Source organism: Tachyglossus aculeatus, chromosome 21 (genome assembly GCF_015852505.1).
Source record: "Tachyglossus aculeatus isolate mTacAcu1 chromosome 21, mTacAcu1.pri, whole genome shotgun sequence".
In the NCBI taxonomy this organism is placed as follows: Eukaryota; Metazoa; Chordata; class Mammalia; order Monotremata; family Tachyglossidae; genus Tachyglossus; species Tachyglossus aculeatus.
The window spans coordinates 83,671,676-83,696,432 of record NC_052086.1 but is presented as its reverse complement, the minus strand read 5'-3'; the positions used below and the strand labels follow the sequence as shown (position 1 = coordinate 83,696,432).

The following is a 24,757-nucleotide window of genomic DNA, read 5'->3' as shown; positions in this document are numbered from 1 at the left end:
TCAAATGAGCCAAAAACGTTTTATTTCTGCTGGTTATTTCTAATAGAATGAGGTATGGCAACCGAGACTTTAAAATTCATTTGAAAGGCATTGGTCATTAATTTCCTTGGTATTTTTTTTCCTGTGGACAGGATTTGAATGGGGCTCAATTTGCAGAATGTTATCACTCAAAGGACAGATGTGTTCAATAAAGAGAATATGAAAATTTGGATTTGAAAGCTCCCAGTTTCGCCAATATGTCACCTTTTGCAGTTTGGTTATAAGGTTTAGGTGATAAATCACGTTTAATAAAAACTATCACAAATGGAAAATAACAGGAACAATGTCACAGAATGTGTTCTCTTAGGTCTGTCCAGTGATATAAATTTGCAGATATTCTGCCCTTTTCCTCTCTTTTTACACTGCCATTCTCTTAGGAAATTTCCTCATCCTTATCACCATCAAATGGAGCCCCCACTTCAAGCAACCCATGTACTTCTTCCTCTTCCACTTGTCCCTTATGGACGTCTGCTGTACTTCCACGGTAACTCCCCAACTGGTCAGAGATATGCTGTCTAAGAAGAAAACCATCTCTGTCGACTACTGCATGATGAAACTCTTCACCATGCACTTATTTGGAGAAGTTGAGATCTTCATTATTGTGAGGATGGCTATGATCACTATGTTGCCATCTGCAAACCTTTACACTATATGGTCATCATGAAAAAGCAGCGGGGCGCCACAGTGGTTGCAGTGTGCTGGGGAGGAGCATTTCTCCATTCCATTTTCCAGTGGCTCCTTGTCGCTTTTTTGCCCTTCTGTGACCCTAACAAGATTGATCAACATATCCAGGACTGAACCCCTTATCTTCCCTCCCAAACCCTGCCATCTCCCTGACTCTCTCGTCACTGTAGATGGCATTACCATCCTTCCCGTCTCACAAGCCCGGAATCTTGATGTCATCCTCGACTCCTCTCTCTCGTTCACCCCTCACATCCAATCCCTCACCAAAACCTGCCGGTCTCACCTCCACAATATCATGAAGTTCCGCCTTTTCCTCTCCATCCAAACTTCTACCTTGCTGGTTCAATCTCTCATCCTATCCCGACTGGGTTACTGCATCAGCCTCCTCTCTGATCTCCCATCCTCCTGTCTCTCCCCACTCTGCTGCCCGGATCATCTTTGTGCAGGAACGCTCTGGGCATGTTACTCCCATCCTCAAAAATCTCCAATGGCTGCCAGTCAACCTATGCATCAAGCAAAAACTCCTCACTCTCTGCTTCAAGGCACTCCATCACTTCGCCCCCTCCTACCTCACATCCCTTCTCTCATTCTACAGCCCAGCTGACACCCTATACTCCTCTGCCGTTAACCTCCTCACTGTACCTCGTTCTCACCTGTCCCACTGTCGACCCCCAGCTCACATCCTCCCCCTGCCCCCCCCACATCTGCCAAGCTAGCTCTCTTCCTCCCTTCAATGCCCTACTGAGAGCTCACCTCCTCCAGGAGGTCTTCCCAGACCGAGCCCCCTTTTTCCTCTCCTCCTCCCCATCCCCCCGCCCTACCTCCTTCCCCTCCTCACAGCACCTGTATACATGTTTGTACAGATTTATTACTCTATTTATTTTACTTGTATATATTTAATATTCTATTTGCTTTGTTAATGATGTGCATCTAGCTTTTTTTCTATTTATTCTGATGACTTGAAACCTCTCCACATATTTTGTTTTGTTGTCTGTCTCCCTCTTCTAGACTGTGAGCCCGTTGTTGGGTAGGGCCCAGTGTCTCCTGTTGCTGACTTGTACTTCCCAAGCGCTTAGTACAGTGTTCTGCACACAGTAAGTGCTCAATAAATACAGCTGAATGAATGAATGAATGATCACTATTTCTGCGATGTTCACCCTCTCTGGGAACTGGCTTGCTCAGACACTTATGTGACTGGATTTTTAGTCCTCGCCAGTTCAAGAACAATTGCGTTGGTTACTTTTGCAGTCTTGGTCTTCTCTTACATCACCATTTGAACCATTATGAGGACCTGCTCTTCAGAAGGATGTCGCAAAGCCCTCTCCATCTCTGCTTTCCACATCACGGTGGTGGCATTGTTTTTCCTGTCCTCCACCTTCATTTACCTCCTCCCAGCCCAGACCTTCCCCTAGGATAAGGTGTTTGCTCTGTTTTACACCATCATCGCCCCCATTTTCAACCACCTCATCTACACTCTGAGGAACAGAGATGAAAATGGCCATGAGAAAGGTGTGGTGTTGGAAGCCACGTTGAAGGGAAAATCAGGCAGGTGAAATAGATGTCCACATCGCCTGTCTTCCCCTCATGCATTTTGTTTATTTTATCCAACTAACCCTTCTCTGTACAATCAACCCAGGTTTTCTCCTAGGCTCAGGAGAAAGGAAAATTCTTACTGCTTATCAAACTGTAAACATCCCTTCCTCCACCTCAATGCCTATATTTAATACAGCCATCCATTATCCTTTGCATTTCAAATAAAATATTTTCAAGAAAAGGAATATCTCCTTGCTTAATGGAATGGAGAGTTTATTACTGTCTTCAGTTGATGTTGAAATTGTAAGCATCTAGGGAGAGGGAGTTACATCTTTGATGTGTGCTGTGCAGCAATGGCAGATGTAGGTTTTAGTAGATATAGTTTCTAGTAAATGTTTCTGTGTAAAGCAAGTTTCACAGTGGGTTTTACTCATACAGTTGCCTCAGTCCCTCCTTGCTAGTAGATGAGGCACAGAACAGGGGTTGAAAATTCTTTCCAGACGTGCGGAGCCAGGGGGGGCAGCACTTATTATTTTTAGTGGGAAGTAGTGCGCTTAGTGGTAGGAACACAAGTCCAGTAGTCAGAGGATTTGGGTTCTAATCCCATTTCTTCCACTTGTGTCCTGTGTGACCTTGCACCAGTTAATTAACGTTTTTTTCTGTGCCTCAGTTGCATCCTCTGTAAAATGGAATTGAGACTCTGAGCCCTATGTGGAATCTAGACTGTGTCCAAAATGATTATCTTACTTTTATCCTAGCGCTTAGTTCAGTGTCTGGCACACAGTAAGCACTTTAAAAAGTCATTAAAAATCATCTTTATGTCACTTAATGCATGTTATTAGTCCATAGCTTTGTTAAGGAACTAATTCATTAGGCTGAGGTCTTTTAAACAAGCTGTGTAGTCCTGGAATTGCTCAATGGAAGGGATTTATTTGAAATCATATTTTTCTTTGAAGGAAAGGGGTTAGTGTTCTTTGTGGTACGTTCTTCTACAGTTGAAACTGTGATGGGAGGATTTAGGACTCGAAATAAAAAGAAACTCAGAATAGGGAGGTGGCAGTCGTTAAATAAAATAAAATGAAAAACCTACTAGAATGGACGATAAATACTGGGAGAAGTAGCTTTCAGAATGATTGAAACAATAATGTGCGTATCCATGGAGTTTAAAAAACATGATGTAGAAGTAAGAGGAGCAATAAGGAGCTATCCCCATGAGAATGTTCAGATAACTTTGTTGCAGCTTTATGTTATGATGTTTGACCCTCACTTGGAAGGTAGACAATCAGTAGTGTACTGTCTAAAAAAATGATTTTTGCAAGCAAGATCCATGGTAGTAGGGTCAGAATTTTTCTTCTTTTTTTCTTTTTTCGAATGATGTTTGTTAAGTGCTTACTGTCTGTCAGGCACTGTACTTAAGCACTGCAGTAGATACAAGCTAATCAAGTTGGACAGAGTCCGTGTCCCATTTTACAGGTAATATAACTGTCATAGAGAAGTTGAGTGACTTGCTCAAGGTCAAACACATTCATTCATTCAATGGTATTTGTTGAGCACTTACTGTGTATAGAGCACTGTACCAAGCATTTGGAACATACAATTTGTCAAAAGATAGAGACGGTCCCTACCCAGGATAGGAAATCAGTCCCTTCTGATTCCCAGGCCCCTGTTATATCCTCTAGGCCAGGCCACAAGAGTTAGAACTATGACTCAGACCAGGGTTCTGGTTGGAATTTGGCCTAGATTTCAAGTTGGATTTAGATCCCAAGAGAGAAGTGGAATAGTATGTCAACCCCGGCTTCTCTTAAGTACCATGGGGTGGCTTGTATCCATACAGTAAGCACATAACAACTACGATAATAATAATAAAAATAAAGATCACTTGCTTGCCGTGTGACTTTGGGACATCACAAAATCTCTGTGTTTCCATTTCCTCGTCTGTAAAATGAGAAATCAATACCTGTTTTCCTTCCTTCTTTAACTGTGAGTCCTATAAGGAACAGGTACTGTGTCTCAGCTGATTATTTTCCATCTCCCCCTTTGCAAAATACAATGTTTTGCACATACTGAGCACTTAACAAATATCACATTACCAATTATTATTTCTCTTAGACCTCCAGTAACTATAGAGCACCTTTACAAAAGTGACAGGAATATAGGAGGGTATGAGAGAAGTCTTTGTTTCCCTCTGAGGCACAGAGCTGTGGAGCGTGGCTTAGTGGATAGAGCATGGGCCTGGAAGTCAGAAGGACCTGGGTTCTGATCCCAGCACCGTACCTGTCTGCTGTGTGAGCCTGGGCAAGTCGCTTCACTTCTCTGTGCCTCAGCGACCTCAACTGTCAAATGGGAATAAGAGTGTGAGTCCTACATGGGACAAAGATCGTGTCCAACCAGATTCAATTGTATCTATCCCAGATCTTAAAACAGTGTTTGGCACAGAGTCAGCGTTTAACAAGTACCATAATGATTATTAGTATTCCCTTGGGAAAACAGTGCTGGGTGATAGTACCACAATTCTTGAGCTCGGGAGGGGACGATTTTAATCAATCAAGCAATCTATCAATCAATTTTTTTTGTTGAGCACTTAACATGTGTAGAGCATAAATTCATTTCATTCAATTGTATTTATTGAGAGCTTACTGTGTGAAGAGCACTATACTAAGCACTTGGAAAGTGCACTACAGCAATAAAAAGTCAATCCCTGACTACAGTGCTCTTAATTGAGTCACATACACTGAGCATTTACTGTGTGCAAACCACTGTACATACCGATTAGAGAACTTTAAAAGCACTTGGGAATGTGCATTATAACATTACCCCTGGCCATAGTGAGCTAATAGTTTACAGGTGGAGATAGAAATTGAAATGAATTACAGCTGGGGAAACATTAGAGCATAAGGAGGTGTGCTATAAATGATGGGGGCTGAGGTGAAAACCAAAGCTAATAATAATACTAATAATGGCATTTATTAAGCACTTACTATGTGCAAAGCAATGTTCTAAGCTCTGAGGAGGTTACAAGGCCATCAGGTTGTCCCACAAGGGGCTCACAGTCTTAATACCCATTTTCTAGATGACGGAACCGAGGCCCAGAGAAGTTAAGTGACTTGGCAAAGTCACACATCTGACAATTGGCAGAGCTGGGATTTGAACCCATGACCTCTGACTCCAAAGCACGGGCTCTTTTCACTGAGCCACGGTACACAGCCAAGTGCAGAGTCACTGCAGAGCGAAGGGTGGGGAAGGTAACTGGAGAGACAGCTTATTCAGGGAGGGCCTCCTGGAGAAGACCCTCTCCACTCATGGCTGGTCTGTGTGTTTATGACCTGCTCTTCGCTCCACATACTGAGGTGACCTGTGCACAGGAGGGAGACACAAACTCCATGAGCAAATTTCCAGTTGATTCTTTGATTCTGAAAAAAATTAAAGACCACCTGCCAAGACTTCTTCCATGATTTAGAACTAGGTAAACCTGACTTTCAATGCATTTGGATGGTGTATAATTCATTATTTCCAAAGGGCATTTTTTACCAGCTTCTCTTTAAACAAGACACCTTAGCTATATGATTTGCGAGTTTCTTCAATGTATTCATAGCTGCATAATTCTGTAGCCAGCTAGTAGAATGAAATAGTTTGAAATTTAAAAGTGAATGAACATTTATCCTTTATGTTGACCATTAGGGTTATCATATGCTTTCTGTAACTGGCTCATAAAACAATCAATGTATAGTTTTTCCTGAGTATCGACTGCATGCAGAGCACATACTTAAGCCCTTGATGGAGTATAATAAAGATAAAAGACATGATCCCTGGGCTCAAGGAACGTACAATCTATTGGCAGTGGGGGGCACAGAATAATTTCCAATTGGATGAAAAAGAAAATGGAAAGATGGTTAAATGAGTCTTTAAGTTCTTTAACAGTGTCTAAGGTGTATGGCTGGCTGTGAGTGTAAATGAACTGACTGGGTAGTTGAGAGGGTATAATCTGGGGAGAAGAAAATAATCAACAAATGGTTAAATTATAATCGAAAATTTGGGCAAGGTTACAGAATTGATAGCAGTGCCTACGAAGCTGTACTCAAACTTGTTTTCAACGTGATGAAGAAAAGTTCCTGGATTTGTTCCACCTCCACCTCTGACGAAGAAGATGTTCAGGGACTTTGGGAGTTGGCAGAGTCCCTGGACCTTTAAAATGTTTAGCTTTAACAGCTGGGTCTTCTAGGCAAAGTTTTTTCCAAAATTAACTCCACACCAAGCATTTCCTGGGTCGGGGGGGAAAACTTTCTAGCTGTCATTCTTTTTTTTCCCTCTGAGCTCAGACATAGGTGAGTGAGGTTGCATGTCTCAGACAGCCCCAAGGATATAAATTTGACTCTAGGGAAATCAGAGATGACTCGAGATTCAGAAACTCCAGTCTTTTTGGAAACTGCCTCCATCCAATGTGAAGGTTGGATTTCCAGTTCTGTCCTGATGCATCTCTGAAAAGCCTTTGTTTCCCGTAACTGGACATAAAGATCCAAGAACACAGAAATGCATCACTGTGGGAAGACTAACAAAGGGTTAAGATTTTTTTCTTTATTATAACAACATAGTTTTCTCTTAATTTCCCAGTTCTCATTCTTAGTTTCCCTCATTCAAATCCCAGCTCTGTCAGCTGTGTGACTTTGGGCAAGTCACTTAACTTCTCTGGGCCTCAGTTACCTCATCTGTAAAATGAGGATTATTATTATTATCATTAATAATAATAACAATAATAATGTCATTTATTAAGCGCTTTCTATGTGCAAACCACTGTTCTAAGCGCTGGGGAGGTTACAAGGTGATCGGGTTGTCCCACGTGGGGCTCACAGTCTTCATCCCCATTTTACAGATGAGGTAACCGAGGCCCGGAGAAGTGAAGTGACTTGCCCAAAGTCACACAGCTGACAAGTGGCAGAGCCGGGATTTGAACCGACGACCTCTGACTCCAAAGCCCAGGCTCTTTCCACTGAGCCACGCTGCTTCCCCGTGAGCTGTGAGCTCCCCGTGGGACAACCTGATCACCTTGTAAACTCCCCAGCGCTTAGTACAGTGTTTTGCACATAGTAATCGCTTAACAAATACCATTATTATTATTATTATTATTATTATTATTATTATTATCATTATCCTATGAAAACTCTCGCCCATTCCCTCCTCCCCTCCTTAACGTCCAACTTCAGCTGCTCAATCTCCATTGGTTCCCTTTCTTGACCCCAAATCCCCTTCCAGTTATCTCCCTATTTCCCTCCTACCATTCCTTTCCAAACTCCTAAAACGAGTCATCTACACTCGCTGCCTCGAATTCCTCAATCCCAACTCTCTCCTGGACCCCTCCAATCTGGCTTCCGTCTCCTAAATTCCACTTAAACTGCCCTCTCAAAGGTCACCAATGATCTCCTTCTTGCCAAATCCAATGGCTCTTACTCTAGCCCAATCCTCCTCGACCTCTCAGCTGCCTTCAACACTGTGGACCACCCCCTTCTTCTCAAAAACGCTATCCAACCTTGGCTTCACAGACTCCATCCTCTCCTGGTTCTCCTCATCTCTCTGGCAGTTCATTTTCAGTGTCCTTCGAGGGATCATCCTCCCTCTCCTATCCCCATACTGTAGAGGTTCCTCAAGGGTCAGTTCTTGGTCCCCTTCTGTTCTCTATCTATACTTACTCCCTTGGTGAACTCATTCGGTCCCATGGCTTCAACTATCATCTATACACTGATGACACCCAAATCTACATCTCCACCTCTGCTCTCTCTCTCTCCCTCCAGGTTCGTATCTCCTGCTGCATTCAGGACACCTCCATCTGAATGTCTGCCTGCCATTTAAAACTCAGCATGTCCAAGACTGAGCTCCTTAACTTCTGTCCCAAACCCTGTCCTCTCCCTGACTTTCCCGTCAATGTAGACAGCACTACTAATCTTCCCGTCTCACAAGTCTGCAACCTTGGTATTTTTTAAACAAAGACTGCTATTATAACCTCCTGTATTCCTGTCATTGAATGTGCTTGACCTTGAGCAAGTCACTCAACTTCTCTGTACCTCAGTTACATCACCTGTAAAATGGGACAAGTACTCTGTTCAATTTGATTAGCTTGTATCTACCCCAGTACTTAAGTATAGTGCCTGACAGATAGTAAGTACTTAACAAATACCATTAGAAAAAAGAAAAAAGAAGAAAAACTCTGACCTTACTACCATGCATTATGCTTGCAAAATTCATCTTTTTGACAGCACACTATTGACTGTCTACCTGCCAAGTGAGGGGCATACTGCCTTCCACATTATAACATAAAGCTACAACAAAGATATCTGAACATTCTCATGGGGATAGCTCCTTTCTGCTCCTCTTACTTTTGCATCATATTTTTCAAACTCCATGAATATGCACATTATTGTCTCCATCGTTCTAAAAGCTATTTTTCCCAGTATATATCTTCCATTATAGTAGGGTTTCCATTTTATCTTATTTAAAGGCAGCCATTTCACTATTCTGAATTTATTTTTCTTTCGAGTCCTGAATCCTCACATCATTGTTTAAATTGCAGAAGAAGGTACCACTGAGAACATTGCCCCCTGTCCTTCAATGAAAAATATGATCTCAAATAAATCCCTTCCATTGAGCAATTCCAGGACTCCCCAACCTGTTTGAAATATCTCATCTTGGTGAAATAGTCCCTTAGCAATATTATGCACCAATAAAATGCACTAAGGATTGTAAAGATGGGTTTTCTAGTCATCTTTTTTAAGTGCTTACTGTGTGCCAAGCACTGTACTAACTGCTGGGGTAGATATAAGATAATCATTTTAGACATAGTCTAGATTCCACATGGGGCTCAGATTACAGATGAAGTAACTGAGGCACACAGAAAGAAGTTAACTGACTTGCCCAGGGTCACACAGTGGGCAGGTGGCAGAAACAGGATTAGACTCCAAATCCTCTGGCTACTAGTCTTCTGGGCTTTCCACTCCCTCCCATTTGAAATTATTTATGATGCCCTCCTATGTCTGAAAATAGTTTTCAAATCCCCTTCTGTGTCTCATCTACCAGCAAGGAGGAACTGAAGCAATCGTATGAGTAGAACCCACTGAGAACCCTGCTTTATACAGAAGCATTTAGTAGAAACTATTTCTGCTAAAACCCACATCTGCCATCGTTGCACAGCATATGTCAAGGATGTAACTCCCTCTCCCTAGAAGCTTACAATTAATTTTAACATCGAATGAAGGCCACAATTAGCATTCCATCCTATTAAGCAGGAGTTATGCTATTTCTTGAAATGGATGGATGTATTAAATATAGGCATTGAGGTGGAGAAAGGGATGTTTACTGTCTGATAAACAGTAAGAATTTTCCTTTCCCCTGGGCCTAGGAGAAAAGCTGGGTTGACTGTACAGAGAAGAGTTGAGTGGATAGAGTAAGCCAAATGCAGGAGGGGAAGACAGCACATGTGGACATCCATGTCACCTGACTGATTTTCCCTCCCAACACAGCTTCCACCACCACAACTTTTTCATGGCCGTTTTCATCTCTCTGTTCCTCAGCGTGTTGATGAGTGGTTTGAACATGGAGGTGATGATGGTGTAAAACAGAGTAAACACCTTATCCTCTGGAAAGGTTTGGGCTGGCCGGAGGTAAATGAAGCTGCAGGGCAAGAAAAAAAATGCCCCCACGGTGATGTGGGAAGCGCAAGTGGAGAGGGCTTTGTGACATCCTTCCAAAGAGTGGGTCCTCAGACTGGCTAAAATGGTGACGTTAGAGAAGACCAAGATTGCAAAAGAAACTGGCACTACTGTCCCTGTATTGGCGAGGACTAAAAACCCAGGCACGTAAGTATCTGAGCAAGCCAGTTCCAGGAGAGGGTAAACATCGCAAAATAGTGATCAATCTTATTAGAGCAGTAGAAGGGGAAAAAAATGACAAGTAACCACTGGACCGAGGAATGGAGAAATGCTCCTCCCCAGCACACTGCAACCACTGTGACACATTGCTGTGCATTCAAGATGACCATACAGTGTAAGGGTTTGCAGAAGACTGTTTAAAAAATATCTGAATAACACCCTCATGTGATTTCTTGTTTCTAATCAGGTGGTCTTTAAAGGAATCCTGTGGCTAATGGGCTTTATGGTTGTTGTCGAATGCCTTTGAGTCATTTCTGACCCATGGTGACTCCTTGGACCCATCTTTCCAGAACATCCATTTTCTTCTGTACTTGTTCTGGTATGTAGTGCATGGAGTTTTCTGGGTCAAAGATATGGGAACTCCTTTTCTATTGCCTTCTTTCTGGTGCTGCTGCTGCCCAGCACAGGTGAATCAATTTTGTCTGATGTTCTGGCTTAGACCTTACCATTATGGGTAAGCCTGATAAGAGAATTGTTCTCTTGCTCTAAGTTCAAAGCTTCATCAGCATACACAAACTCTACTGCCACAATAAGGCATGTATTCAAAGGAAAGTGGGATTTATTAGAAAAAGGAAATCAGATTGTTAGAATTTTGAAACATCCTCATGCGACCGATATGATGTCTAGAATATATTTACAGCTGGGCACTATCGTCCAATGGAAAAATGATAGGACTGAGAGTGAGAGACCTGGATATGGGAAGCAGCATAGCCTAATAGATACAGCACAGGCCTGGGAGTCAGAACAACCTGGGTTCTGATCCCAGCTCCACCACATGGCTGCTCAGTGACCTTGAACAAGTCACTTCCCTCTCTATTTCTCAGGTACCTCATCTGTAAAATGGGGATTAAGAGTGCGAACCGCCTGTGGGACAGAGACTATGTCCAACCTCATAAACTTGTATTTGCCCCAGAGCTTAGAACAGTGCTTGGAACATAGTAAGTGCTTAACAAGTACCATAATTATTATTGTTATTATTCTTATTATTAGTTCCTGCTCTGCTCCTGTACTGCCGGGTGATATTGAACAAGCCACTCAATCTCTTTACAGTAATTGGGCAGGAAATGTGTGTATCAACTTTGTTTTATTGTACGCTCCAATGTGCTTAGTACAGTACTCTGCACGTAATAAGCCCTCAATAAATAGGATTGATTGCTTGTTTTATAATAGTTATGGTATTTGTTAAGCATTTACTCTGTGTTATACACAGGAATAAATTCAGGATAATTATTTTTGTCATTATTTTTATTATGATATCTGTTAACTAGTATGTGCTAAGCACTGTACTATTAGGTTACATAAAAGATAATCAGTACAGACAAGCAGTGTGACCTGCTGGATAAAGCATGGTTCTGGGAGACAGAAGGGCCAAGGTTCTAATCCTTTGCTCCATCACTTGTCCACTGCTTGACCTCGGGAAAATCACATAACATAATAATAATAATAATAGTAGTATTTGTTAAGCACTTATCTTATTATGTGCCAAGAACTATTCTAAACACTGGGGTAGATACTGAGTAATCAGGTTGTACCATGTGTGGCTCACAGTCTTAATTCCTATTTTACAGATGAGGCAACTGAGGCACAGAAACATTAAGCGACGTGTCCAAAGTCACACAGCTCACAGGTAGCGGAGCTGGGATGAGAACCCACGACCTGTGACTCCCAACCCCGGCCTTTTTCCACTACGCCAGGCTGCTTCAACATGTCAACATATGGGACACAGAGTCTGTCCAACCTGATTAGCTTGTACCTGTCACAGTGCTTAGAACAGTGTCTGGCACATAATAAACTCTTAACAAATAACACTGAAAAAATGGGGCCACTGAGTCTAAGTAGGAGGGAAGTAGAATTTAATCCCCATTTTACAGATAGGGAAACTGAGGTACAGAGATGTTCAATGAGTTGGTCAAGGTCAAACAGCAGGCAGGTGGGAGAGCTGGAATTAGAACCCAAATCTTGTGACTCCCAGGCCTGTGCTCTTCTCATTAGGCCAGGTGGCTTCTCTTGTGCCTCAGTTTTCTCCATTGCAAAATGGGGATAAAATTTTCCCTCTCCCTTCTTCTTGGATGGTGAGTCCTATAAGGAAGAAGGACTGTTTCTATCTGATTAGCCTGTATTCTGGTACTTAACACAATGCCTGGCACATGGTGAGCTCAATGAATGAAAATATATTTTTTAATCATCTCACTAGAAATGAAAGGGATGTTTATCCAGAAAATATATAAAGTGTATCTTGCAGCGCTCTCATTTACAATGAAACAGTATTGTAAGTGATGTTCAGTTATAAGTCCAATGATCAGGTCACCGAAATTTTCTAAATATCATTTACTATGTTTCATTTTGCAATCATTTCAGGGAAATATTCCTCATTCTCAGGATGGAAAATAGGAACGTCACAGGATTTGTTCTCTTGGGACTGTCCAGTGACAGAAATTTGCAGATATTTTGCTTTGGGCTGTTCCTCTCCTGTACATTACAATCCTCTTAGGGAATTTCTTCATTCTCATCATCATCAGAGGCAGTTCCCTCATCAAACAGCTCATGTACTTCTTCCTCTGTCACTTGTCCCTCATGGACATCTGCTACACTTCCACAGTGACTCCCAAACTGGTCATAGATTTGCTATCTAAGAGGAAAACCATCTCTTTTAGCCACTGCATGATGCAACTCTTCACATTGCCCTTATTTGGTTGGGTGGAGATCTTGATCCTTGTGGAGATGGCCACGATCGCTATGTTGCCATCTGCAAACCCTTACACTACGTGGTTATCATGAGCAAGCAGCATTGTGCCACAATGACTGCAGTGTGCTGGGGAGGAGTACTTCTCCATTCCTCGGTCCAGTGGTTCCTTGTCATATTTTTGCCCTTCTGTGGCCCTAATAAGATTGATCACTATTTCTGCGATGTTTACCCTCTTCTGGAACTAGCCTGCACAGATAGTGACTTGATTGGATTTTCAGTCCTCTCCAATACAGGGACAATTGTGGTGATTCCTTTTGCAGTCTTGGTCTTCTCTTATATCACCATTTTAGCCAATCTGAGGACCCGTTCTTCGCAAGGAAATTGCAAAGCCCTCTCCACCTGCGCTTCCCACATCACCGTGGTGGCATGGTTTTTCTTGCCCTCCATATTCATTTACCTCCACCCAGCCCAGACCTTCCCCGAGGATAAGGTGTTTGCTCTGTTATACACCATCATCGCCCCCATGTTCAACCCCCTCATCTACACTCTGAGGAACGGAGAGATGAAAACGGCCATGAGAAAGGTGTGGTGTTGGAAGCCGTGTCTGGATGGAAAATCACTGAGGTGAAACAGATGTCTACATCACATCATACACTTTCTATCTCTCCTTGACGCTGCCAGCCTCCTACTCCACCCCATCTCACCCACTCACCAACTTGGTCACACCCTCGACCTCATCATCTCCTACCGCTGCACTATCTTGACCCTCACCAACTCTGTAATCCCTCTCTCTGATCATAACCTTCGCACCTGTCTCCTCATTCACACTCTTCTCCCTTGTAAATCTATATTACTACCTCACAGAGACCTCCGTTCTCTCGACCCCCATCCACCTTTCTCAGCGCATCACACCCTACCTCGTCTCCCTTTCCTTTCTACCCAATCTTGATGACCAGATTACTTCTCTCAACACTACCCTTTCTATTCATCTCAACTCGCTCGCTCCCCTTTCCCTTCACCACTCTTGTACCACTAACCCACAGCCTTGGATCACTGCCACTGTCTGCCTCCCTCGCTCTTATGCTCGAGCTGCTGAACGCTGCTGGTGAAAGTCTAAACACCAAGCCAAGCTTGTTCACTTCAAGTTTATCCTTTCCTACCTTAACTCTGCCCTCACCTCTGCCAGGTAAAACTATTTCTCCTCCCTTACTGACACCCATGCCCATCATCGCCGTCAGCTCTTCCATACATTTAACTCCCTTCTCAGGCTCCTTCCTTCTCCTCTTCCTCCATCCCTCACCCCCAACGATCTGGCCTCCTACTTCATTAGTAAAATTAACTCCAACAGGTCTGAGCTCCCCAAAGTCACTCCTCCCCCTTCTCCAACCCTCCAGCTCTCAACCCCCTCTGCTACTATTCCATCCTTCCCAGAAGTATCTTCAGGTGAGATCTCCTCCCTCCTCTCAAGTGCTACACCATCCACCTGTGCTTCAGACCCCATTCCCTCTCATTTTATGAAATATCTCGCCTCTTCCCTCCTCCCTTCCTTAACTTCCATCTTCAACCGCTCACCCTCCACTGGTTCCTTCCCCTCTGCCTTCAAACATGCGCAAGTTTACCACATCCTAAAAAAGCCCTCAGTTGACACCACCTCCCCTTCTAATTATCGCCCTATCTCCCTCCTACCATTCCTTTCCAAACTCCTAGAACGAGTCGTCTATACCCGCTGCCTCGAATTCCTCAATGCCAACTCTCTACTTGACCCCCTCCAATCTGGGTTCCGTCCCCTACACTCCACAGAAACTACCCTCTCAGTGGTCACCAATGATTTCCTTCTTGCGAGATCCAATTACTCCTACTCTATCCTAATCCTCCTCGACCTCTCAGCTGCCTTCGACACTGTGGACCACCCCCTTCTCCTCAACACACCATCCAATCTTGGCTTCACAGACTCTGTCCTCTCCTGGTTCTCTTCTTATCTCTCCGGCCATTCACTCTCAGTCTCCTTCGCGAGCTCCTCCTTCCCCTCCCATCCTCTTACTGTAGGGGTCCTCAAAGGTCAGTTCTTGGTCTCCTTCTGTTCTCTATCTACACTCACTCCCTTGGTGAACACAATTGCTCCCACGGCTTCAACTATCATCTCTACGCTGATGACACCCAAATCCACATCTCTTCCCCTGACAACAAAACAAAACATGTAGATAGTTAAGCACTTAGTATGTCCTAGGCACTATACTAAGGGCTGGGGTGGATACCTCAACCCCGCTCTCTCGTTCACCCCACACATCTAATCTATCACAAAAACCTGCTGGTCTCACCTCCACAACTTTGCCAAGATCCGTCCTTTCCTCTCCATCCAAACCGCTACCTTGCTGGTTCAATCTCTCATCCTATCCCAACTGGATTACTACGTCAGCCTCCTCTCTGTTCTCCCATCCTCCTGTCTCTCCCCACTCTGCTGCCCGGATCATCTTTGTGCAGAAACGCTCTGGAATGTTATTCCTCTCCTCAAAATTCTCCAGTGGCTGCCTGTCAACCCAGGAATCAAGCAAAAACTCCTCACTCTCGGCTTCAAGGCTCTCCATCACCTCGCCCCGTCCGACCTCACCTCTGTTTTCTCCTTCTACAGCCCAGCCTGCACCCCCCACTCCTCTGCCATTAACCTCCTCACTGTACCTCGTTCTCACCTGTCCCATCATCGACCCCTGGCCCATGTCCTTCCCCTGGCCTGGAATGCCCTCCGTCCACACATCCACCAAGCTATCTCTCTTCCTTCCTTCAAAGCCCTACTGAGAGCTCACCTCCTCCAAGAGGCCTTCCCAGACTGAGCCCCCTTTTTCCTCTCCTCCTCCCCATCCCCCCGCCCTACTTCCTTCCCCTCCCCACAGCACTTGTATATATATTTGTACAAGATTTATCACTCTACTTATTTTACTTGCACACATTTACTATTCTATTTATTTTGTTAATCATGTGCCCGTTGTTGGGTATTGGCACTCTCTATATGTTGCCGAGTTGTACTTCCCAAGCACTTAGTACAGTGCTCTGCACACAGTAAGCGCTCAATAAATACGATTGAATGAATGAATGAATACAAGCAAATCGGGTTGGACACAGTTCCTGTCCATGGGGCTTACAGTCTCACTCCCCATTTTGCAGATGAAATAACTGAGGCCCACAGAAATGAAGTGTCTTGCCCAAGGCCACAGAGAAGACATGTGGCAGAGCTGGGATTAGAACCCCTGACCTTCTGATTCCCAGGTCCATGCGCTATGCATTGGGTAAGGTAGGTGGGGGATAACTGATTGAATGGCTTCAAGCTAATGGTAAAAAGTTTCTGTTTGATGCGGAGGTGGGTGGGCAACCACTGGATGTTCTTGAGGAGTGGAGAGACTTCTTTTAGAAAAGAAGGTTCTGGGCAACAGAGTGAAGAAAGGACTGGAACGGGGAGAGACAGGAGGCAGGGAGGTCAGCGATAAATCTTATGCAATAGTTAAGGCAGGATAAGATTTGAGAAGCAGCGTGGCTCAGTGGAAAGATCCCGGGCTTGGGAGTCAGAGGTCGTGTGTTCTAATCCCAGTTCCACCACTTGTTAGCTGTGTGGCTATGGGCAAGTCACTTAACTTGTCTGTGTCTCAGTTACTTCATCTGTAAAATGGGGATTAAGACTGTGAGCCCCATGTGGGACAACCTGATTACCTTGTATATACCCCAGCACTTTGAACAGTGCTTGGCACACAGCAAGTGCTTAACAAATACCAACATTATTATTATTATTATATGTTCTTCACCCAGGGCTCACCCAAATATACCTCTGACTCGCGAGTGTTCACGAACAGCACTGGCAGTACACAGGCCCCCGGATAGGCAACGATCTAGTATAGGTGTTACTTCAAATCATCTTGGAAGTTTACAAGAGACTTTACTGACATGCAAAAAAGCTTTATTGCATCCTGGACAATTACTGAATGATTGTATTTGGAGTGGCAGTTTGGAAATTTTTGCACAGTGGCTATTACTTCAGAGAGCTTCACACTCTGGAATTACGCATGGTAAAGGAGTAATCAGGTAAAGCAAGACCTAACTCTCCCAGACTCACACCCAGGACATCTGTTGTACCAGAAATATCTTCTAAAACCAAAAACGTCAATAAACAGGAAAGGGGAGGGTCCATGCAAGCAGGCCTCAGAACAGTTAAACAGTTTTTTGTTTTTTTAATGGTAGTTGTTAAGTGCTTACTATGTGCCAGGCAAGTTATTCAGCACTGGGGTAGATTCATTCAATCGTATTTATTGAATGCTTACTCTGTCCTTGGCATCGAGTATTTAACACATAGTATCATTATTATCCTAACTCTTGGGTCTAAACTGAGAGTATTTTTCCATCCAATGCCACTGGTTCCCTGGAGATGATAATAGAAAGAATGCTCTCTCCTCCGTGGCTCCCAGATTCTTGTGCCGAAGAGGTAGGAGTGATTATACTCGTTTTGAGGAACATAGAGAACCAAACCATTGAGAGTTTGACGGCATATCTAACAGTCCCCAGTAGCTATTAGGCAGATGGGTGGTAGGGCTTAATTGTTCAATACTCAGTCCAGAGAATATTAACTTATATTCAAGGAATCCATGTCCTTTAAATATAAACCAAGAGAAGCGGTCTGCCCCACCAAAACCTTTTGCCCCACTTAACCCATCCCCAGACAATAAAAGGCAACCTGTTGTAAACCTCTCTCTGCATTCAAATAATAATAGTAATGGTGACATTTGTTAAGCGATTACTATGTGCTAGGCATTGTTCTAAGTGCTGGAGTGGTTACAAGCAAATTGGGCTGGGCACGGTCCCTGTCCCACTTGGGACTCACAATCTTAACCCCCACTTTGCAGATGAGGTAGCTGAGACACAAAGAAGTCAAGTGATTTGCCCAAGGTCACACAGTAGATAAGTTGCAGAGTCAGGATTAGAATCCAGATCCTTCTGAATCCCAGGCTTATGCTCTACCCACTAGGCCATGCTGCTTCCTTGCAAGGATAGGGCGAAATATGGCCTGAGAACAAGTATGTATTCATGTTCTTTCAACCCAGGGATAAAAAGCAAATAGAGATGTACTTGGAGATCAGTCAATCAATCAAATTCATTGAGCACTTACTGTATCCGGAGCACCGTCCTAAGTGCTTGGGAGAGTATGGTACAATACAGTGGGCAGACCCGTTCCTCGTCCGCCACAGACGCCCGGGACTCCGTTCCCGAGAGGCCCGCCCGCCCGCCATCACACCGCATGGACCCCGCTGTTCCCGGAAGGATCCTCTCCTCAGAGCGCCCCCATAGACGCCCGGGACTCCGTTTCCAAGAGGCCCGCCCGCCCGCCCGCCATCACACCACGTGGCCCCCGCTGTTCCCGGAAGGCTCCTCTCCTCAGAGCGCCGCCACAGACGCCCGGGACTCGGTTCCCGAGAGTCCCGCCCGCCATCACACCGCATGGACCCTGCTGCTCCCGGAAGGATCCTCTCCTCAGAGCACCAGAGAGGCCCGCCATAGACGCCCGGGACTCCGTTCCCGAGAGGCCCGCCCGCCCGCCCGCCATCACACCGCGTGGCCCCCGCTGCTCCCGGAAGGCTCCTCTCCTCCGAGGGCCGCCATAGACGCCCCCTGATTCCACCCCCCCCCCACTTAAGCGACCTTCCATATAGTGCCCCCCAACCCCCCTTCCCGGTCCGGTCCTGACTGACACCCCCCACCCCCCAGCCCGGGAAAAAAGGTCCTTGTTATCACCAAGTTACATTAACGACAACCTCATTCGCACCTACTCAGCCTTCCTGTCCCGCCATCGACCCCCGGCCCACGTCCTCCCCCGGGCCTGGAATGCCATCCCTCTGCCCATCCGCCAAGCTAGCTCTCTTCCTCCCTTCAAGGCCCTACCGAGAGCTCACCTCCTCCAGGAGGCCTTCCCAGACTGAGCCCCTTCCTTCCTCTCCCCCTCGTCCCCCTCTCCATCCCCCGCAGCTTACCTCCTTCCCTTCCCCACAGCACCTGTATATATGTATATGTGTTTGCACATATTTATTACTCTATTTATTTATTTATTTTACTTGTACCTATCTATTCTATTTATTTTATTTTGTCAGTATGTTTGGTTTTCTTCTCTGTCTCCCCCTTCTAGACTGTGAGCCCACTGTTGGGTAGGGTCTGTCTCTGTATTTTGCTAGCTTGTACTTCCCAAGCGCTTAGTACAGTGCTCTGCACACAGTAAGCGCTCAGTAAATACGATTGATTGATTGATTGATTGATTGATTGTCCACAAGGAGTTTACAGTCTAGGAGGAGATGGGAGAGGCAGGGAATTTTGGGAAATATTTTGTAGCCTTATTCGTTCATTCATTCATTCAGTCGTATTTATTGAGCGCTTATTGCGTGTAGAGCACTGTATTAAGCGCTTGGGAAGTACAAGTCCACAACATACAGAGACGGTCCCCACCCAACAACGGGCTCACAGTCTAGAAGGGGGAGACAGTCAATAAAACAAAACGTGTAGACGGGTGTCAAAATCGTCAAAACAAATAGAATTAGAGCTATATGCACATCATTAACAAAATAAATAGAATAGTAAATATGTACAAGTAAAATAGAGTAATAAATCTGTACGAATATATACAAGCACAGTGGAGAGGGGAAGGAGGTAGGGCGGGGGATGGGGAGAAGAGAGGAAAAACTATGAAAATTGAAAACTACTAGTAAAGCATAAAGTTAGTTTTATATTCAGTAACCCAAACAATAACTGGGGCATTTGTTCAGTACTTACTCCGTGCCATGCATCGTACTAGGCTCTGTGGTAAATACAAGATAATCAGTTCAGACACAGAACCTGTCCCACCTGGGGCTCATAGTCTAAGAGCGAGTGAAAGCAGGTATTGAACCCTGTTTCACAGAAGAGGAAATTTAGGCACAAGGAAATATTTGCCCAGGGTCACACAACAGACAGGTGGCAAGAGTTGGGATTAGAATTCCGATCTACTGGTTTCTAGTTGTGTGCTGTTGCCCCTAGGCCATACTGCTTCTCAGGCATGTCTGCAGGTCTCTGCCCAATATGTGGAAATATTGGCTAAGACTGGGTCTGGGCTGGATTAGGGGGGCTGGGAGATCTGTCCCTTTTCATCCTAAACGGTATTTAGTGAGTACTTAATCTGTGCTGAGCACTATACTAAGCACTTGGGAGAGTACAATACTACAGTGTTGGTAGACAGTTCCCTGTCCACAACAAGCTCACATGGAGTGGAACTGAGCAGTCTATGTAGGAAGGAGAACAGGTATTTATTCCTCATTTTACTGATGAGAAAAGTGAGGCACAGAGAAGCATCCAAAATCACTCAGGAGCCACGCAGCAGAGCCACAATTATAATACAGGTCCTGTGACTTCCAGGCCTCTGCCTTTACCATTGTGCCATACTACAATATGAGTCTTGTTACGCATCAAGTTTTCTTGTAAGCTTTCCTTTCAAAGGTTCTTGAGACAGTAATCCAAGTCCAATCAATCAATCAATCATATTGAGCACTTACTGTGTGCAGAGCACTGTATTAAACATTTGGGAGAATACAATATAGCAATATAACAGTTATAGTCCCTGCCCACAATGAGCTTACAGACTAAAGGGGAAGACAGGCATTGATCTGAATAAATAAATTAGGGATATGTATGTAAGTGCTGTGGGGCTGAGGTGAGGGGTGAATAAAAGGAGCAAATCAGGAAGTTGCAGAGGGAGTGGGAAAAAAGGAAATGAGGGCTTAGTCAAGGAAGGCCTCTTGGCAGAAATCTGTTGCTCAAGAGTTGAGCAAGAGTTGCTCCAGTCTGTTGGCTGCTCTAGCAGGACACAAGTATGGAGATGTGCCAAGCAATCTAGTCCACTTTGCACAGACCAATGACAACCTGAAGGAAAATGTACCAGAAAACTGCTTGGAGAAGCAATGTGGCCTAGTGGAGAGATCCCAAGCCTGGGAGTCGGAAGGACCTGGCTCCGCCACTTTGCTGTGCAACCATGAGAAAGTTGCTACACTTCTCTGTGCTTCATTTCCCTCAACAGTAAAATGGGGATCAATACTGTGATCTGATCTGGGGTGATAGCTTTAATTCTATTTGTTCTGACGATTGTGACACCTGTCTACATGTTTCGTTTTGTTGTCTGTCTCCCCCTTCTAGACTGTAAGCCCACTGTTGGGTAGGGACCGTCTCTATATGTTGCCGACTTGTATTTCCCAAGGGCTTAGTTCAGTGTTCTGCACACAGTAAGCGCTCAATAAATATGATTCAATGAATGAATGAACCTAATCACCCCAGCGCTTAGTACAGTGCCTGCCATTCAGTGAGTACTTAACAAATACCACAATTATTACTACTAAAATTTTTCACAACTAAGGGTTTAATTCAACGGTGCAGAGCTGAAAGCAGGAACTGAATTCCTCCCTTTGCTTTCTGTGAGCGGACCCCAGAGTTCTCTGTCTCTACCTGTAGGTATTTGCTCTTCAAGGTCAGGGATCGACTCTATTAACTCTATTTTAAGAATAATAATAATAATTATGGTATTTGTTAAGTGCTTACTATGTGCAAAAAACTGTATTAAGTGCTAGGGAAGAGACAAAGGCTGGCTACTACAGTCCATGTGCTATATCAGCTTTGCAATCAAAGCACGAGGGAGAACAGTCACTGAATCCCTAACAGTCACCGAATCCCCCTTTTACAGATGAGGAATCGGAGGCAGAGAGAAGTGAAGTGACTTGCCCTACGACCCTCCACAGGCAAGTGCCAGAGTTGGGATTAGCACACTGGTGCTCTGACTCCCAGGCCTGTGCTCTTTCCACTAGGTCATGCTGTGACAATGCTCAGCACAGAATAGGAGCTCAATAAATACTATTGATGGAGTGATTGATTGAGGATTTGCTGCAGTCTCTTTTCTCCTGCCTCTTTTCAGATTTCCCAAAAGTCTGATCAGACAGATTGCCAGAATCACCAAAAAGAAAAGGAGCTGGAATTCTGGGAAATAAGTGAGTCCCGTAAGAATGAATTTGGTGACGACAGTGATGTTGCCCTGGTCTATCTCCCTAATATATGTGGTTAATCTGAAGGTAAATGGAAAAAAGTAGCATTAGAGTAAATGATGACAAAATTACATTTGATCCCATTAATTCAGACCCAGGCATGATTCCTTTGGTTCCAGAGAGAGGGCTGCTCGCATGCTTTCTGTGGTCCTCACTGGACTCAACTGGCTTTCAGGCCTAATTCTATATCTAGGTATGCAAGCCTTCCGAAGTCAGATCCGGAGTCTTCTGCTTCTGGTGTTTCCTCAGTTCTTAGTGCAGGGCTCGGCACACGGTAGGTGCTTAGTGACTTGACTGGTTGTTCATTGAGTACTCAGTCACTGTGCAATAAATTAATCCAACGACTCAGGGGCCATCTTGCCCATCGCTTAATATAGCCCTCCGCATGCAGTAAGAGCTCAATAAATACCAATCATTGGCATTTTCTAGTACTGCATAACTGCTAAATGGCCCCTAGTAAACTCAGTGTGTGAATGCACCTTTCATAGTAATAATAATAATGATGATGATGGCATTTATTAAGTGCTTACTATGCGCAAAGCACTGTTCTAAGCGCTGGGGAGGATACAAGATGATCAGGTTGTCCTACGCGGGGCTCACAGTCTTAATCCCCGTTTTACAGATGAGGTAACTGAGGGCCAGAGAAGTCACACAGCAGACAACTGACGGAGCCGAGATTTGAACCCATGACCTGACTCCAAAGCCTGTGCTCTTTTCACTGAGCCATGCTGCTTCTCTGTACCTCACACACTACCAGGGAATGACAAGGTAAGAGGGGATTTCTTTTGCTGTAATGCAAATAAACAATGCTCTGTGCTACCATGATGTTGACTCTTACAGTTCCAAATATAAATTATAGGTTCTTATTGTTCGAGAGGATTTAGTCCTAGAGTCCACTTTTTAACTGAAATTTCCCAAGCTTTTTTGTTATTGCATGTGAATTGGGTTTGGGTTATTGTAAATATAACAAAATCATATATATTTTTGTCAAAGTAAGCAAAAAATAGTATTTGTTAAGTGCTTCCTATTTGCCAGACATACTAGGCACTGGGGTTGATACAAGCTAATCAGATTGGACACTATCTACCTCCCACATGGGGCTTTGTCTTAATCCCCATTTTAAAGATGGGGTGACTGAGGTACAAAGAAATTAAATGACTTGCCAAGGTCATACAGCAGACAAGTGGAGCTGGGATTAGAACCTAGTTACTTCTGACTCCCAAGCCAGTCTTCTATCCATTAGACAACATTGCCTTTTGAGGGTTATGTCTCTTTCAGTATGTTGCATTTTAAGCAGTGTCCAAATCAAATTTAAATCCAATAAATTTGAGATTTAAAAACTATAAAGACCCTGATCTTTTTGGAAAAGCTTCTTTTCCACCTGATTTTTTTTGTATATGATTGACATTTGCATGAATTTCTTTGCCTAAACCTGTTTTCAAAAAAAATCTGTCTGCAAACCCTTTGTATCATACAAAAATCTAGCAGCTTAGATGGGGCAGATGTTCTCTTTTTTATTATTTCTCCAATGTCTGGAGAGAAGGAACCAGAAAATCAAAGATAAGCTGCCATTCCTCTTGAAGCCTATTCCTACCTCTAGAAGCGTTCATGGTCATTTGAAAGGAATGAAATATTCTACCAGGTCCCACGCTTCATTCTGTGTTGCTCTTTGGGGATTGATTTCTTTGAAACAATGAGATGCTTACTGCGTTCTGTGCATCATTAAATTGAATTCAAAGAGACTAAGTTATCTCAGGTTGCAGGGTATCAGAAACAGGGAAGACAAAATGAACCACAAAAGATGAAGGACTGATGGAAACACTGAAATTTGGAAAGACTGAAATGAAAGAGAATCATATTCTATAAAAAAACCTCTCCAAAGGCAAAAAGGCAAACCTCTTAAAATAATTCAAATCCGATACCCTAAATCGTTCTGCATTGAGATAGAGAAAGGGAGGAGGACAATAACTCCGGAGGATGGCTTTGAACATACCATTGAAAACACTTACTGTCTTCATAGAGTGTTTCTGAGCTTTCAGACTTCATTTACATTAAAATGCTAAGGAAAAAACTCCATAGATTATGTTACCCCATCTGTCCCACAAAAGTAACTGATTGTAGTGTGAATTAAACAAGTTCTAATTTTATCAGTTCCACCCATGTAAATGATTAAACCACTTACCTTCAATTGCCTCATCTTGGAACTCAAAGACAGGCCACATATAGAAAGAACATACAAATATTCTTATATACTCATATAATAGCAGAATTCATATCTTGGGATCTCTTCAAACTTACCCAAGATTTTCCCTGTAGAGGGAATATCCTTTGCTTTTTCTGGACAGTTTCAACTACTTTATAAATCATCACATTCCCAACTTCTTTTTCACTACTTAGCTATCAGTTCCGAACAAGTCCTGGAACTCCGGAAAATTTAGTGGAACCAAGATCTGGACTGCTGAATAGAAACATTTTCTTACAGATTTAACAATACTCCTTCTGTGCAGGTGGGAGACTCTATATGTTTAGCTAAAGGACCTCTGGGATCTGATTACCCAGAGGTGACAACCCGACAGAGCTCTTGTCAAGTAGGAAAATGAGCAATTATAAAATATCACTGGGGCAGCTTGTTGATAATAATATTTCCATATGTTGTGCTCACTCAACTCCAGCTGCTTCGAGAAGCAGCGTGACCTAGTGGATAGAACACAGATTTGGAGTAAAAAAGACCTGGGTTCTAATCCTTACTCCACCACTTGTCTGATGTGTGACCTTGGGAAAGTCACTTCACTTCTCTGTGCTTCAATTACCTTTTCTGT

General features: G+C 43.9%; 1 pseudogene; it reads left to right on the top strand.

Moving 5' to 3' along the window:
- Positions 1-10,499: 10,499 nt before the first annotated feature.
- LOC119942180 lies at positions 10,500-13,483 on the top strand (annotated as a pseudogene).
- Positions 13,484-24,757: the final 11,274 nt, after the last annotated feature.